The following is a 14,161-nucleotide window of genomic DNA, read 5'->3' as shown; positions in this document are numbered from 1 at the left end:
AACAGCTAAACCATCAGTGTGTTATCAACATTATTCTCACACTAAATCCAAAACACAGCACTGTACCAGCTACTAAGATTAACTCTATCCCAGCCGAAACCAGGGCACTTGCTCATCTCCCCTGCACTGGGGCTATGTCAGATTTCCACTCTGGGCTCCGCTATGCACTCAGTCCTCCTCAGAGTGGCAAGATTTTTTCTGAGGATTTGGGTTTTTCATGTGTCTGCACATTGTAAGTTGACTGCAGCCACAACGTCATCTACAATGTTGAGTTACCTCACTGTCGTGCGTCCGTTCTCTGACCCAGGCTCACTCTCCTGTCCCAGAAGAGAAACCTGCCAACAGCTGGGACCAGAAACAATCTGATCTTTAATGTGCAGAGTTTTGTTAGACTTTCCACATCTGCATGTGCTGTAGATGGCACAGCATTTCCAGCTTTAACCAATTCCCCAAGGTACCTGTGGTTTCATTTTGCACCACAATGAGGCTTCTGCCTCACTGTTCCCCCACTCTCACATCGGGTCTGGGTGCACCCACCAATGAGCCAGCTCCTAGAGCAGACACGTTCCTCCGCTCCCTGAGGCTTTGGAGAAGGCGAGGGTCACAAGCACAGCTTGCTGAAAATTTCCAGCCCCTAACGCTCCTCCTTATGCTTGCTGCCTTCATCTTGCAGATGGCTTCATCTGTAGAAATGCAGAAGTCCAGCCACGCTCTGCAAAGGGCTGACCTTCAAAATTTCACAGTATTTACTCTTTTGAGTTAACAACACTTCATATTTGGAAATAACTTTGAATTTAGCTCTCATCAAAGTCCAGCAGCAAACACAGCAGTTATGGGTAGGTTTTATCTCTTTTTTTCTTCTCTACAATGAAGTTTCAGCCTGTAATAATAACACCTGTAGTATAGCTGCTGAAGCTGTGTTTGGCCTAACCTCTTTTTATCAACATGCTCTTTCTGTTGTTTCAGGGTGTAACTAAATATTTTCAGTTCCAGGGAAAGTCTAGCTAGATCATATTGTTCTTGACTTATTTTTCCCCAGCCAAAAAGCAATAAGCTATTTAAAAAAACCTGCTAATGTATAAAAGGTTGACTAAATCTCTGTTTTAATACTGTGATGAAGAAAATATCATCAGTAGATAAAATTAATCCAGCAAAGCCTATAATAAATGGAAAATAATCGCGGGACATCACAGAGGTCAGCAAAACCAGGAGATGATAACTTTATAGGCAGGTGGAGCCAGTAAGTGTTTAATCTATAAACTCTCTTGTTTTGAGCTGGGTGAAGCAGAGACAAGTAGACACAAGAAAAAGTACAAACGAGTTCTTTATTCTGAAACTGCATTAGAGCACTCTAAAGATAGCATCAAGGACTGCATGGAAATCCCCTGGATACGTTTTGTAATTTTTTCCGGTGAATCTCAGGATAGCAAATACGAGAGGCGAGGGTAAGTGGATGACCACAGCTGGTGTAGGCTGCGTTTTGGTATTCTGCTTTTGCAGTGCAGACACCCAAGGTGGAATTCGTCTCCGTTGTCTTTCCCTCCCTTGACTACATGGACAGATAACTAGTCCAGATGTAGATGTTTACACTGTAAAGGTGACACGTTTGATAAGATGAATCTCACAACCCATTTCTAAGGTGATGTTTCCTCTTGGAGAAAGTTAGAAAATCAGGGCAATACACAGATTGCCTTTTACTTCATAGCTTCCTGACTAATCAGTTTGGTGCTGGGCAAACCACAGAGACACTCAAAACTTATGGCGACTAGTGCCTCTTGAAATCAATGGGTGTTAGGCATTCAAATGCCTTGCATATCTGGGGTAATTAACCTCTCACTTCTTCCATTTCTATATTTGTTCTGCATGACATATTGGAGAAATTACACTCACCTAACTCTCCTCAGTAGTTATGAGATTAAATTCATTGATGATTAGAGTGTGCACCGACATCCTGAGGTGAAAGGTCCAATATGTAAATAACAATACTTAATATTCCTATCATCTGCATTGAGGATGTACTCACTCCCCACTAACACCATAACTTTGGGGTCAACTGAGTCGCACTTTTTGAGACTCCTCTTTCATTTTTCTGAAGTCACTTTGTCTTGTTTTCTTTCAGGTACTCCATGGGATATAGAGCAACCAAAATGCCCAAAGGGAGCATGTGGAACCAGATGCATGTCTCTGCACTAAAGAACAGCTAAATACTAAGCCCGCTTCATTACCATTTCCTTGGTTATCTTACCAGTGTTCTAGAAATGTATTTGAATTCTCAAGTAATTCCCAGTTCAGGTCCAATATGTTCCCAGTGTAGAAAATCAGACCAAATGCAGTTATATCAGGGCAGGGCGGTTTGGAATAAGTGTTAATGGCAAGATACTTGGCATTGTTGCCAAAAGCAATATATCCCCCACTTGCATTAATAATGCATTCAAGAAAAGAGGATTTTCCTTTGTAGTCAATGGAATTGCATCAAAGAATTACCTGGGTCCATCATCGGTTTCTCTTTCTAACAAAGCAAAAGATCTGGAATGTTCTCAAACTACAAGGAGAAGTACTGGGTCATAGTTCTCTGTACACCGCTTGCAGTTGGCTGCAGATTGGTACGTTTGGCTTCTTTGAATCATAACACAGTTGAGAAGTACCAGGGAATTTGTATCCGGCTTACACAATGACGAATGTTATAAACTGGGGGAAATAGATGACCCACTTGTTTACTCTGAGGTTTTCAAGGTTATCAAGGGAGATGAGAATAAACCACTGTGGCATGAACAAGGAAGTTAAGTGAGAAGTTCATCTAGCTGGCTTTTATCTATTTCTGCAGTGACTTATTGCCATAATCAAGGGATAAACACCCTCTTTGCAGTGGAAAAATATTCATAATAAAGATAAAATTGTGATCTCAGTGAGACCTGGGAAGTACCGGTAAAAAGACTTAGAATTACTAGCATGGAAAAAAATCTCAGCAATGAGAAATACAGGGGCAAGAATCACGTCTTCTAGCTTGCTTATACATCCATGAATTGCATCATTCCCTTTTAACCCTGTAATGCACTGTGAACTCCTATTGAGATATTTGCCCACTGTGCCCCATACCCTCTTTGTTGTTCTCAGGATATAATACCCACCTTGTATGTGCCTGTATTACAGTGCATTTGTTTCAGTGGGTCTAGTTTGCTAATCCATCTGTTTTACAGTCTGCCTCCTCTGCCTCCTCCGTTTTTACTGTTTTCCCAGTCTTCCTATCATCTTTGTTTTTTATCTGTAGTGACTTAATATTTTCTTCCTGGCCACAGATGAAAATGTAGAATGAGATCAAATCTGGCACTGATCTCTGCAGAAAATAACTAGAGAAGTTATGTGCTGAAGATTTCTTATTGCCAACCTATTAGTAATTCTGCCGGGGCGTCAGTTGTCAGTTTAATGTGCATGGGTTTTTTGCCAGCAAGTGCTGCTAGATTTTTCTGTCCAAACATTGTACAGTACCAAACCAAATACCTCACAAAAGTCTGCGTAATTGCTTTTATCAACCAGGCTAGTAACTGACACCAGCAAAGCATGGAATCAGGTTTATTTAAGAAGCTTTGTTTTCTAATAATTAATGTAGAATGACACCAGTTGTTTCCCTTCATCTTCAAGCAACTGTTGTAGAATTTGTGGGTGTAAGTTGCATTCAGGAAGAAGTGATGTTATTTACTTGTATCACATAAGAACAATACTTTCCATTACATTAATATTAAAGGGAAATGTTAGATACAGAACCAGGATGTTTACTGAACACTTTTCCTTCTATGTTTAGCGTTTTACTATCTCCAGAGGAGATATTTACTACCGTTGAGATTAATTTGATGATAAAAAATTCTTTATTGCCTTTAGATTTGCCAACCTCTGATTTTCCCTCGATGTGAGTGCAACTCGGACTTGGGAAGATGTCCAAAATGTTCCTAAATTCATCCTTCTACAAATGTTCATGTTCTGTTTTGATAAAGTGGAATTCCTTCGAAAAGATCTAATTGTTTTACACAGCCCATTGACTGTCAGTTCTGAACTGCAAGAAACTTTTGACTTGAGACAAAAATTGACCTAGGGAGATAACCTACAGTATGAAGGCTCTCCAGTGTCATTAACCTTTAGTAGCCCCTGTGTACCCATCTAATCCACATGAAAAATAAGCAAAGTCAAACCCTTGAAAAATTTTTGTACCAAGTAAAATTTTTTACCTACCCTCTGTTCAAAACATGTAAACCACCCTATCTTCTGGCATCTGGTACTAGACTTTAGGGAGTTTCGATCCCTGTATGTGGGAGAGAAGTGTTCGTGCTGTAAACAAGTTAGATGTCAAAAGAACAAATGGATGACACACAGGGTGCTGGGTTAGAGTTCAACTGTCAAGTTTTGGCATTATGTGGCAATGCAAAAAAGTTCCCTACTCCTACGTGTCTGCACCATCCACCCAGCTCCACTGCCATGCTCTGGCTACTGAGCTGCTCCAGCACAGCGAGGAAAGGACCCTTCGGTCCCTCAGTCTGGAAAATGTGATGTTCTTTATTTTTAATTTTACTCAATTGCTGTGTTGTACAAGGGCTAAACAAACTGCAAACACAATAAAAAACATTATTTTTTTCCTATATTAAATAAGAGAAGACAATGTGTTATTGGTTTCCTCCATCAGGTCACTGAAAACTTTCAAGAGGAAAGCGTTAATTTAAGAAACCGTAATTCAAATATGTGTACCAAGATTTACACAGGGACACAAGTAAAAGAACTTAGAAGTATATTTGCTATCATCAGAATAAAAAGTGCCACGTAAGTAAGAATTAAATAGCTCTCAGATTAGTTTATATTTAGGAAAAAAACCAAGCTTGAAATGAAAAATGACAAATTTACAATAGACCAACTATCATCAGCTTCTGTGCTATGGGGTGCTTCGTGGTGACTAGAGGTCAGCACGATCACACCTACACTTGTCTACGCTTGCCGACTTCTGGGGTGGGTTGCTGGGTCCTCCTTGTCCAGCTCCAAGCCTCTTCGCAAGCCAGCTCAGCCCAGATTCAGGCTCTGTTCAAATGTCGCATGTCCCATCAGCAGTCCTTCCCGGCGGGATCCCAGGCGTGGTGTTGCCACAGGGCAGGCGAGATATGTGGCAGCTCACCTGGATAGAGCACAGAGTAGCCCATCCCCAAAGGAGAAATGAAAAACCCTTGTTGTACAGGGGACATTTCTTTCTCTGGGGGTCCTAGCCTTACTCAGTGGTGGGCTGGTGTGGAGCTGGCTTTGGAGATAACACAAGGGAAGCCTGTTAAGGACTTTTCTCAAGAGAAACGTCCTTTATCTCAGATTTCCCTGTCCCTCTCAGCTCCAAGGACTCCAGGTTGCAACTTGCAGGACTGAGGACACCTCAGGACCATTTTTCTCCAACAGATTCAGATGTGATTGATAGGTCTGAAGAGGAATTTTTCTCTCCGGACGTTCCGTCTGGGGAGAGTCGAAAGGGTGCTTTTACAAGGTCGTTTGCAAAGAGGGGGTTTCCCATTTGTGACCACAGGAGATTATCGTGTTGCCTCTTTAAAAAGAGTTAATTAATAAGAAGAGCAGCACCAGCTGACTCTCAGGTGCAAGATGGTTGTTGCAGTCTGGGTGAACCAGCCAGGGGTTCAGCACCAGTGTCCAGGTGCTTGGGCGGTTTGGTCGTGCTGGAAGAGCAGCAGCACACCACTCTGCAGCGGGCGACCAGCCGCCTCACCTTTGGTGGAATTTCCATTTCTTTCCTCCTCTCCATGTATTTGGTATGCCAGCAAACACCAGCGCTGCTGCTTTATCCTGAGGTCTGCGTGTTTGTAAACTGAGGCAGTTCCCAGCAGGGTGTTCACGCAACTCAGGGCATCCATCCCTGCCCAGCAATGCCCTGGGTGGTCCCCGGGTGCAGGAGCCGGAGCACTCCCCTCGGGCTCTCCAGCATGACCAAGGCAATGTGGAAAGCTGGGGAAGTCGGCTCATTACGGCTTGTTTTCACCCCAAGCTCAGTGCAGCCTCCATCAGTTCCCCCTGCGCCACACAAAATACGGCCCAGGGTCTTTAGGATGTGTGGCAAAACCCCTTGAAATCTGTCTGCTCCTTCCATAAACAGAGACTAGCAGAATTTGTTTTTTTTCAGGTTTTGTCACATTTTCTGTGAATTTTGAAAGCAAAAGCCTCAGAAAGTCCCCAGACAAGTGTGTTTCCAGCATGGGAGGAAGGAACACCTCAGCAGTGTGTCTCCTGCCCAGCCCGGCTGTTCACCCCTACCCAAACCGTGTGGTGAAGTGTGAGCTAGATGTGAGTTTCTAACTGCTGACACCACCCCAGTCACCCACAAGGACACAACTTTTTTTGCCATTAAATTCTGGTTCATCCATCTCAGCTTTTCTCAGAATGATTCTCCAGAGAGCTGGAGGCGTGAGTGTGGATGGACACATTTACACCGCACCAGTTGCTCGGGACAGACCGATGTGCAGAACTGTGCTTAGCCTTGCTCACAGCAAATGAACCAGGGTATCTGTGCTCTAAATATTTCCAGGCTTTGAAATTTCAAGGGAACTGTAATTATATATTTAAGAGGAAAAATTTTGTGTAACTAATTGTTCCTGAAAAATTGTGATCAGGGTGAAGAAAGAGAAAGCAGACAGTTTTGTTGCTTTGATTCTTTTTTTAACACTGCAGCTGATCATTGTAAAATTATCTCTGCCAAAACAACATAAGCTTTTTGCAGTATCATTGTACATAATGTCAAAACCTTAACATTAAGTCCTTACCTGGCACAATACAATATTACTGAAAGACTGGATAAAAAGGACAGGGTATATTTACATTGTACCTTGCTTTCCTCCATAACTAACGTAAGTTACTTAACCAAAGAAACTGGTGAGAGGAAAATGAGGTCTTGCTTACAACATTGTTTATCTTGTCACCAGAACTAAGTTTATCATGTAAAGATAATAACTGCAATTAAAAAGCCATCATCTTGCTGAATAACAGTGAGAAACAGGAAAAGATAAGTCACACCACACCCAGAAACTTCTCTTGCGCAGTCACAGAATAACCTGAGTTTCCTGAACGAATGGCAGGTGATTTTTTCCAATCTTCAAATACTCATTTTTGTCCTCCTACTTGTAGCTTAATCAAAGACCGCATGTGAAAATCTTAATAAAAAAATTCACCCTTAATTACTCACCCAGACTGGACGAGTCTGTCCTCTCTGCCCACCGGCAGTGTGGTGCATGGGCTCATCTCAACAGAGGGTCTTCCCCTGTCCCACCTCCTCCATCCCTTCAGGCATGCAGCGGTGGGTGGGATGCTGTACCACAGGCCACCTAGCAGCTCCTCTGCTACTTCTGCTTGGACCATCTCCAGATTCTGCTATCCAGAGGACTATGAGTACAAAAGCATATTTGATTTCACTTGATCAATACCCACTTGAGAGTAATGAGGGATTACTTCAACAGATGTCCCCTACTTCTCCCCTGGGTATTAATTATGCATACTCTTCCCCACCCCTTGTCAGTGCGACACAGAGGAAACTAGCCACTGGTGATGGCTTATCTGCACAGATTTCATGTGGCTTGTGATCACAAGACAGGGTTTGGTAGATCGTGCAGCTGTTTTGCTAAACAAAAAGTGGTTTATTCTGACTTCTGTCACTTATTTTTTTTTGTTCAAAGTACAGGATTTCCACAGATACGTGTTTTAAAAACAAATTCTGCCAACTCTTAGATGGTATCTCTCCTCCTTAAAACCTCGCTACTGTAAAATCTGAGTTGGAAGTATTTCATGATTCATGCAACCTCTTCCTTTCCCATGTGAAAATAGTTCTTGTTCCTCAGACACTTTATCTAGGTGCTTTTCACACATGTCTATGTACCTTAGGTGCAAATGCTTGTACATAAGTCTCAGTTTTTCTTTATTTCAGTTCAGGGTGAGTTGTTTTAGACACAGCTCCTATCTCCAGCCGCATCTCTCCAAGCAACATGAAAATGTTGTCATATTTTTCCAAAATGTCACAGCTACTTCCAATCATTTCAAAAGTGATTGCTGCCAGAAGATGTCAGATGGGAAGCAGGCCTTTGGCTGGAGCAGCGCATCACGCACACTCGTCTGATGTCCTCAAGCAATGCCTTCAGTTCCCGCTACTCCACCGTCTTCCAGGGGCTGGCGGATCTCCACAGCTTTGCTGCGTGCATGGTCTCCCATCTGCTCTGGCATCCCGATGTCTCCACCTCTGTGCTTTCCAATTGCAGAGGCTCGTTGCTGCCTGCCCGTGCTGAGACGGGGCTGGGTGTGCTGAGGACACCGAGCCAGCCAGGACATCAGGGCAGCACTCGTGGTCAGCACAGCCGCCGTCGTGCAGTGAGAGTGCTGTCACACTGCCGGCTGAGAAAAGTTTCCTTGTGGGCAGATTCTCCTTCCCAGTTCCTCTTTTAGCTATTTTGTGCCTCCCCCTTGCTTGTCACAGCCTCCTCCTGCCTGCTTGGCCAGTGGCCTGCCTGCCTGCTGCATTTCATCTTCCCCTCTGCAAACAAGCATGTTGCTCCATGACCAGCAACCATTTGGTCTGCCCCAAACGCCTGGCTTTCCCGCGTACGATTCTTGTCGGCCTACCCCTCGTACCACAGCTGCTCTGTGAAGCCCACAGGACTTCATGGTGGCTGCCTGTCTCTGCTGCCTCTCAGTGCTTCTCTGTCTCTTTAAGGAGGTATCGCATCAAGAGGGAAGAAGTGTTTAGTTTTTTTCTAGGAGGTTATTTAAGGCTGCCTGTTGCATAATTAAGAAATGTTTCCACCAAGTGATTATCAGCCTACCCAGCTGTGAGTATCTTTTATTCACCCTGCGCTTGAGAGCACACCCAGGCTTTGGGCTTTGTGCTGAGCTATTTGCACTTTTTCACTGCTGTTGTTTTCAGTGGGAAGGGCTGAAGACGTGCTTGTCTTCTGGGAAGAGCCGTGGGAACGCCTCAGCAACGGCTGGCCCCGGGCGAGCTGCGTCCATCTCCTTGCCCCACATGGGACAGACCGGAGGGGCCCCACCTCGGTGGGTAAAGCAGGGCTGGCTTTTGCACCGTCTGACTGCACCATCCGTGTTTCGGAGAATGCGATGTGGGTGTACAACCTCGCCTTGCCTCTTGCGAGCCAGAGCAACCAGCGCTACAGCCGCCCTAGCTCAAGACGAGGTTATATTTCTAACCGTAACAAAAGCATAGGACAATGCTACTTAATGGGCAATGAAAGAAAAAATATTCTCTAGACTTCCCAGAGGAACAATCTAGCCATCTGTAATCCTCTACAGATGTCTTCTATGCCTATCTTTTCTGAGACATCACGTCCCCAGAGGCATGCAAGTGCCCTCTCTCCCTCCTCACTCAGACTGACAAGCAGCATGCCCACACGTGTCCCGTGGAGCCAGCAGCCTGCATGGGTCCTTCGAGAGCTGCTGGGCTCTGCTTAGGTGATCAAGGCTAAAAATGGCACAAGAGCTTGGGAGAATTGTTCCCTGAAGAACCACTTCCTGCCATTAAACTATGCTTGCTTTTTTTTTCTTTTTTTTTTTTTTTTTTTGGCTTGAGAAGTCACATAGCTACTATTTGTAAATGTTTCCTCCCTCTTCAATAATTTTCTCCATGTCCCCTCCATTTTATAAAAAGGAATCCAGATGCCTCCTGGTCTTTCCAGTGTCTTTTGAAGGTAGAGAAAAAACTACAAGCTTCAGTAGCTGACTTTCACCCGTTATAGGGTCCAATAAAATATTCAAATACCACAGCAATGAGCAAGATATAGCTATGTGGGCTATAGCTCACTCTTCAAAGCTTCATGAGAAATTTGACCCGTGCTTCTTTCTAAAAGCAAAAAAAGAGGGATGATGCCCTTTAGATGAATCAGGTAAACAACCCGTACTTGCCTGAGCACTTTATTTATGGACTGCATTGTTGTCAGCTTGAAGGAGGCAGACAGTCAGTGACAGCTTTCCCAGTGATCGCTGTCACTTGGAGGTTCTCAGGTTCAAACCCATCACTCTGAGGGCTGGGTTACCAGCACAGCAGAGGAAGACCTGTCTACCTAAGCATACTCATTCATTAATTAAAACTGCAAAAGGAGAAGATCAGAGAAGAATCTCTTTTCTTCTTAAACTTCATGCAAATTTCAATGTTGAGACTGAAAGTGACTCAAACAGCCATTAATATTCTTACTGTCCCAAGGGGCACCACCAGCCAGGCAAGATGCTGCTCATCTACACACTTCAGTTCTCCCGTAAAGAAGGCCCTAGAAAATCCCACTGCTACACGCTGCCTCTCTACCTGTATTTTTGCTACTTGACATCCTTTTCCTGAGGAAGGTGTCACCTCCACCTGCTTACAGAAAACCGTACAGAACTGACTTGTCTTTGCCTGCAGCTTGAAATCTTTCATTGCCATCCCTTCAAATCTGAGTGCAAGAAGCACACCAGCGCCTGGGTTAACACCCCAAGATTTCCAACAAAGCTTCCTGGCAGCTCTTCACTTCAAAACTTTTCTTATACCTTGATTGTTGGTGGAACAATCCAATACTAAAGATAGAAAATGCTTGAAACTAAAAATACAGAGTAGCCAAGGGTATTGTGTGTGGTTGAATAAGGGGAAGTACTTGACCTCGTGGTGCCCTGGGTTCCAGATGAGCGGTCCTGAGCCTGTTGAATCAGTATCTGACAGCTTGCTTTTTTTGTCAGTGTTCATCCTTGATGTTATGTGTCACATCATTAACTAAATAATAATAATAACTTCATATAAACGTTTGCTGATGGGCATTCATGACAGCTGCTAAAAGTATGCAGAACAAACAGTACGTACCCGCGATGAGCAAGGTACAGCTGCTGCAGCACATGTAACATGCACTACTTTCAGCCACGTAGAGAAAGAAGGAAAAAGCGAACAAAGTATTCATTACATGGAGAGAGGAAACAAGAGCACTGGAGTTCAGTTTCCACTACCTAGCATTTAGATGAATCCTTTCTAGAGGCCTGTCTGTGAATAAGATAATTTTGTGGGTTTGGGGGGATTCGAGGCAGTTCTTGAGTCTCCCACAATTTTCCTATATAACTGTCATGGTTTAACACCAGTCAGCAGCCAAGCACCACACAGCCGCTCCCTCACTCCCCGTCCCCCTTCCCCTGCTCCCGGTGGGATGGGGAGGAGAATCGGGAAAGGCGGCAAAACTCGTGGGTTGAGATAAGAACAGTTTAATAACTAAAGTAAAATATAATACTAACAATAATAATAATGAAATAGTAATAATAATAGTCATGAAAAGGAATATAACAAAAAAAAGGAGGCAGGGGGGAAGGAAAAAAACCCAGTGATGCACAATGCAATTGCTCACCACCTGCTGACCAATGCCAGAGCCACAATCTGCGCCGCCCGGCCAACTCCCCCCTGTTTATATACTGGGCATGACGTTCCATGGTATGGAGTACCCCTTTGGCTAGTTCGGGTCAGCTGCCCCGGCTGTGCTCCCTCCCAGCTTCTTGCACACCTGCTTGCTGGCAGAGCATGGGAAACTGAAAAGTCCTTGGCTGAAGATAAGCGCTACTTAGCAACAACTAAAACATCAGCATGTTATCAACGTTATTCTCACACTAAATCCAAAACATAGCACTGTACCAGCTACCAATAAGAGAGTTAACTCTGTCCCAGCTGAAACCAGGACAATAACATAGACAAATCGTTTAACCTATCAATGCTTCAGTTGTTGGGGTTTTTTAATAGCATTCCTAGTAACACTGTTCTGCATAACATTTTCATATACTAGATCAGGTGTTTGAGATATTCTATAAAAATATATATTACATATACATACCTAATCCTGCCTCCTAGTGTTGATGGAGCAAACAAAAGACACCATCATCTCTTGAAGGTACAATGTTTCTGTAAAAAAAGAGCTAGGCTCATAGCCAGCAAGCTCTAAAGAGCTGACTTTCTGTTTGGCATCACAACTGGCAGTTTCATCAAGGACTGACTAAACAGGGATGCAAGATTCGCTTGATGGACTGTTAAGAAATCCCTCATTTCCCTATTTTAGAAAGCTGCAACCATGTCTTTTCTCTGAATTTGCATAAGTCCTGGTCCTGTTATTAGAAACAACAGACAGAACTCCGGAGACTTACTGGCAATTGACATAAATGGACAAAAAGTTAATAGATAAATCACCACTCGCCATAAAGAAAGTCTCTAGAGTATGCTTGTGTAACTCCTTATTTGCATCATCTGAAATTTATACTGATTTCTTTTGCCATGACATTCATAAAAAATTTTTTTAAAAAGTTTTGCACAATTTTTATGAAGTCCTGTACATAAATTTGCGGTCACCAGTTTCACATGATATACCCTGGAGAAAGAGCCTTCCTTTTACCGAAAGACTAAGATGAAGGTAGAAATTTGATTAAACTACTTCAGCCTCAGCTAAATCTCATCTCAGACACTCTCAGCTGACCCCAGTAGTTTCATTTTGAATATAGTAGCTAATAATCTAAATTGAAATCTCACTGCTGGAGCAGTGAAAAGGTGTAGAAAAAACATCTTGTCGTGGTTTAACCTCAGCCAGCAATTAAGCCCCACACAGCCACTCGCTCACTCCCCCCAGGGTGGGATGGGGGAGAGAATCAGAAGGGTAAAAGTGAGAAAACTCATGGGTTGAGATAAAGGCAGTTTAATAATTAAAGCAAAAGCCATGCACACAAGCAAAGCAAAACAAGGAATTCATTCACCATTTCCCATCGGCAGGCAGGTGTTCAGCCATCTCCAGGAAAGCAGGGCTCCATCACGCATAACAGTTACTTGGGTAGACAAACGCCATCACTCCCAACGTCCCCCCCTTTCTTCTTCTTCCCCCAGCTTTATATGCTGAGCATGATGTCATATGGTATGGCATATCCCTTTGGTCAGTTGGGGCCAGCTGTCCCAGCTCTGTCCCTTCCCAAATTCTTGTGCCTACTCACTGGCGGAGTGGTGTGAGAAGCAGAAAAGGCCTTGACTCTGTGTAAGCACTGCTCAGCAATAACAAAAATATCCCTGTATTATCAACACTGCTTCCAGCACAAATCCAAAACATAGCCCCATACCAGCTACTATGAAGAAAATTAACTGTATCCCATCACACACCTATACTCTTCCCCTGGGAATTTGCTACAAGATTTTGAAGAGAGTTGTCATGGTCAACAAGATACACCAGTCCCTCCTTGTGGGCCATTTATTTTGGTAGCTATTGCCTGTCCTGCCTGCCATTCTCTATCACTGTTTCTTCTTAACCCCTGGCAGCACATATCAGAGTCCCCACGAGAGACAGTAACCAGGAACTCAGCCTTGTTGGGCAGAGAAGTTTTTTGGTACCACAGTACTCTTCCAGGATACCCCAGTGATTAGTCCAGTGCTTTATCAAGTGCTTAGATTTCACTGTTTTATGTCAAGAAATAGGAATCTATTTAAAAGATTTTATCAGATATGGATACAGAAGCAAAGATTTCCTCTCACTGCACACTCATAATAATGCTTGGTAACTGGGATGCAGCATCACTTCAGATCAGGCAGAACTGCCTTGAACATTTGCTCCTCTCTTAAGATGAACCCACAGTTTTCACATTTTACAAGTACAAGAAACTGTTAAAACCTTTCTGTTTTAAAAAATTACTCTTCTCTTTCTAATCTATGTAGAAACAAAAAAGCTAATCTACAGGGGGAAAAAAAATATTCCTTAAAGCAAGTAATTTAATTGCCTGGCCAAGAATGAGACAGCTCCAGGAACCATAGGTGGAAAAAACTTGCCATACTGAAGACAGTGACCGATTTTCCTCTTGCCTGTCTGTGAGGCCAGGTTTCCACATCCTGCCTGTGAAATCAGCCTGGATATCGTAATGATTATAAAAAGCAGGTAGTCAGGAAGAAAATGTGTTGTAAAAGTTAGTCACATCCAAAGTGGTTGAAAAAAACCTGACAGAACACTCCTGAATTATAAAAAAAAGCAGTGCTATCAAAGCGATATTTCACAATATCACGTCAGTTCTGCCAAAATACTATTTCATAGGAAATGAGAAATTCCTGACATAATCAGATGATCAGCTTAAATTTCTCATTAAAAAAAAAAGGTCAACACTGAAACTACAGGGT

Source organism: Gymnogyps californianus, chromosome 3 (genome assembly GCF_018139145.2).
Source record: "Gymnogyps californianus isolate 813 chromosome 3, ASM1813914v2, whole genome shotgun sequence".
Lineage (NCBI taxonomy): Eukaryota > Metazoa > Chordata > Aves > Accipitriformes > Cathartidae > Gymnogyps > Gymnogyps californianus.
The sequence above is the reverse complement of the archived record's forward strand: the minus strand, read 5'-3'. Positions refer to the sequence as shown.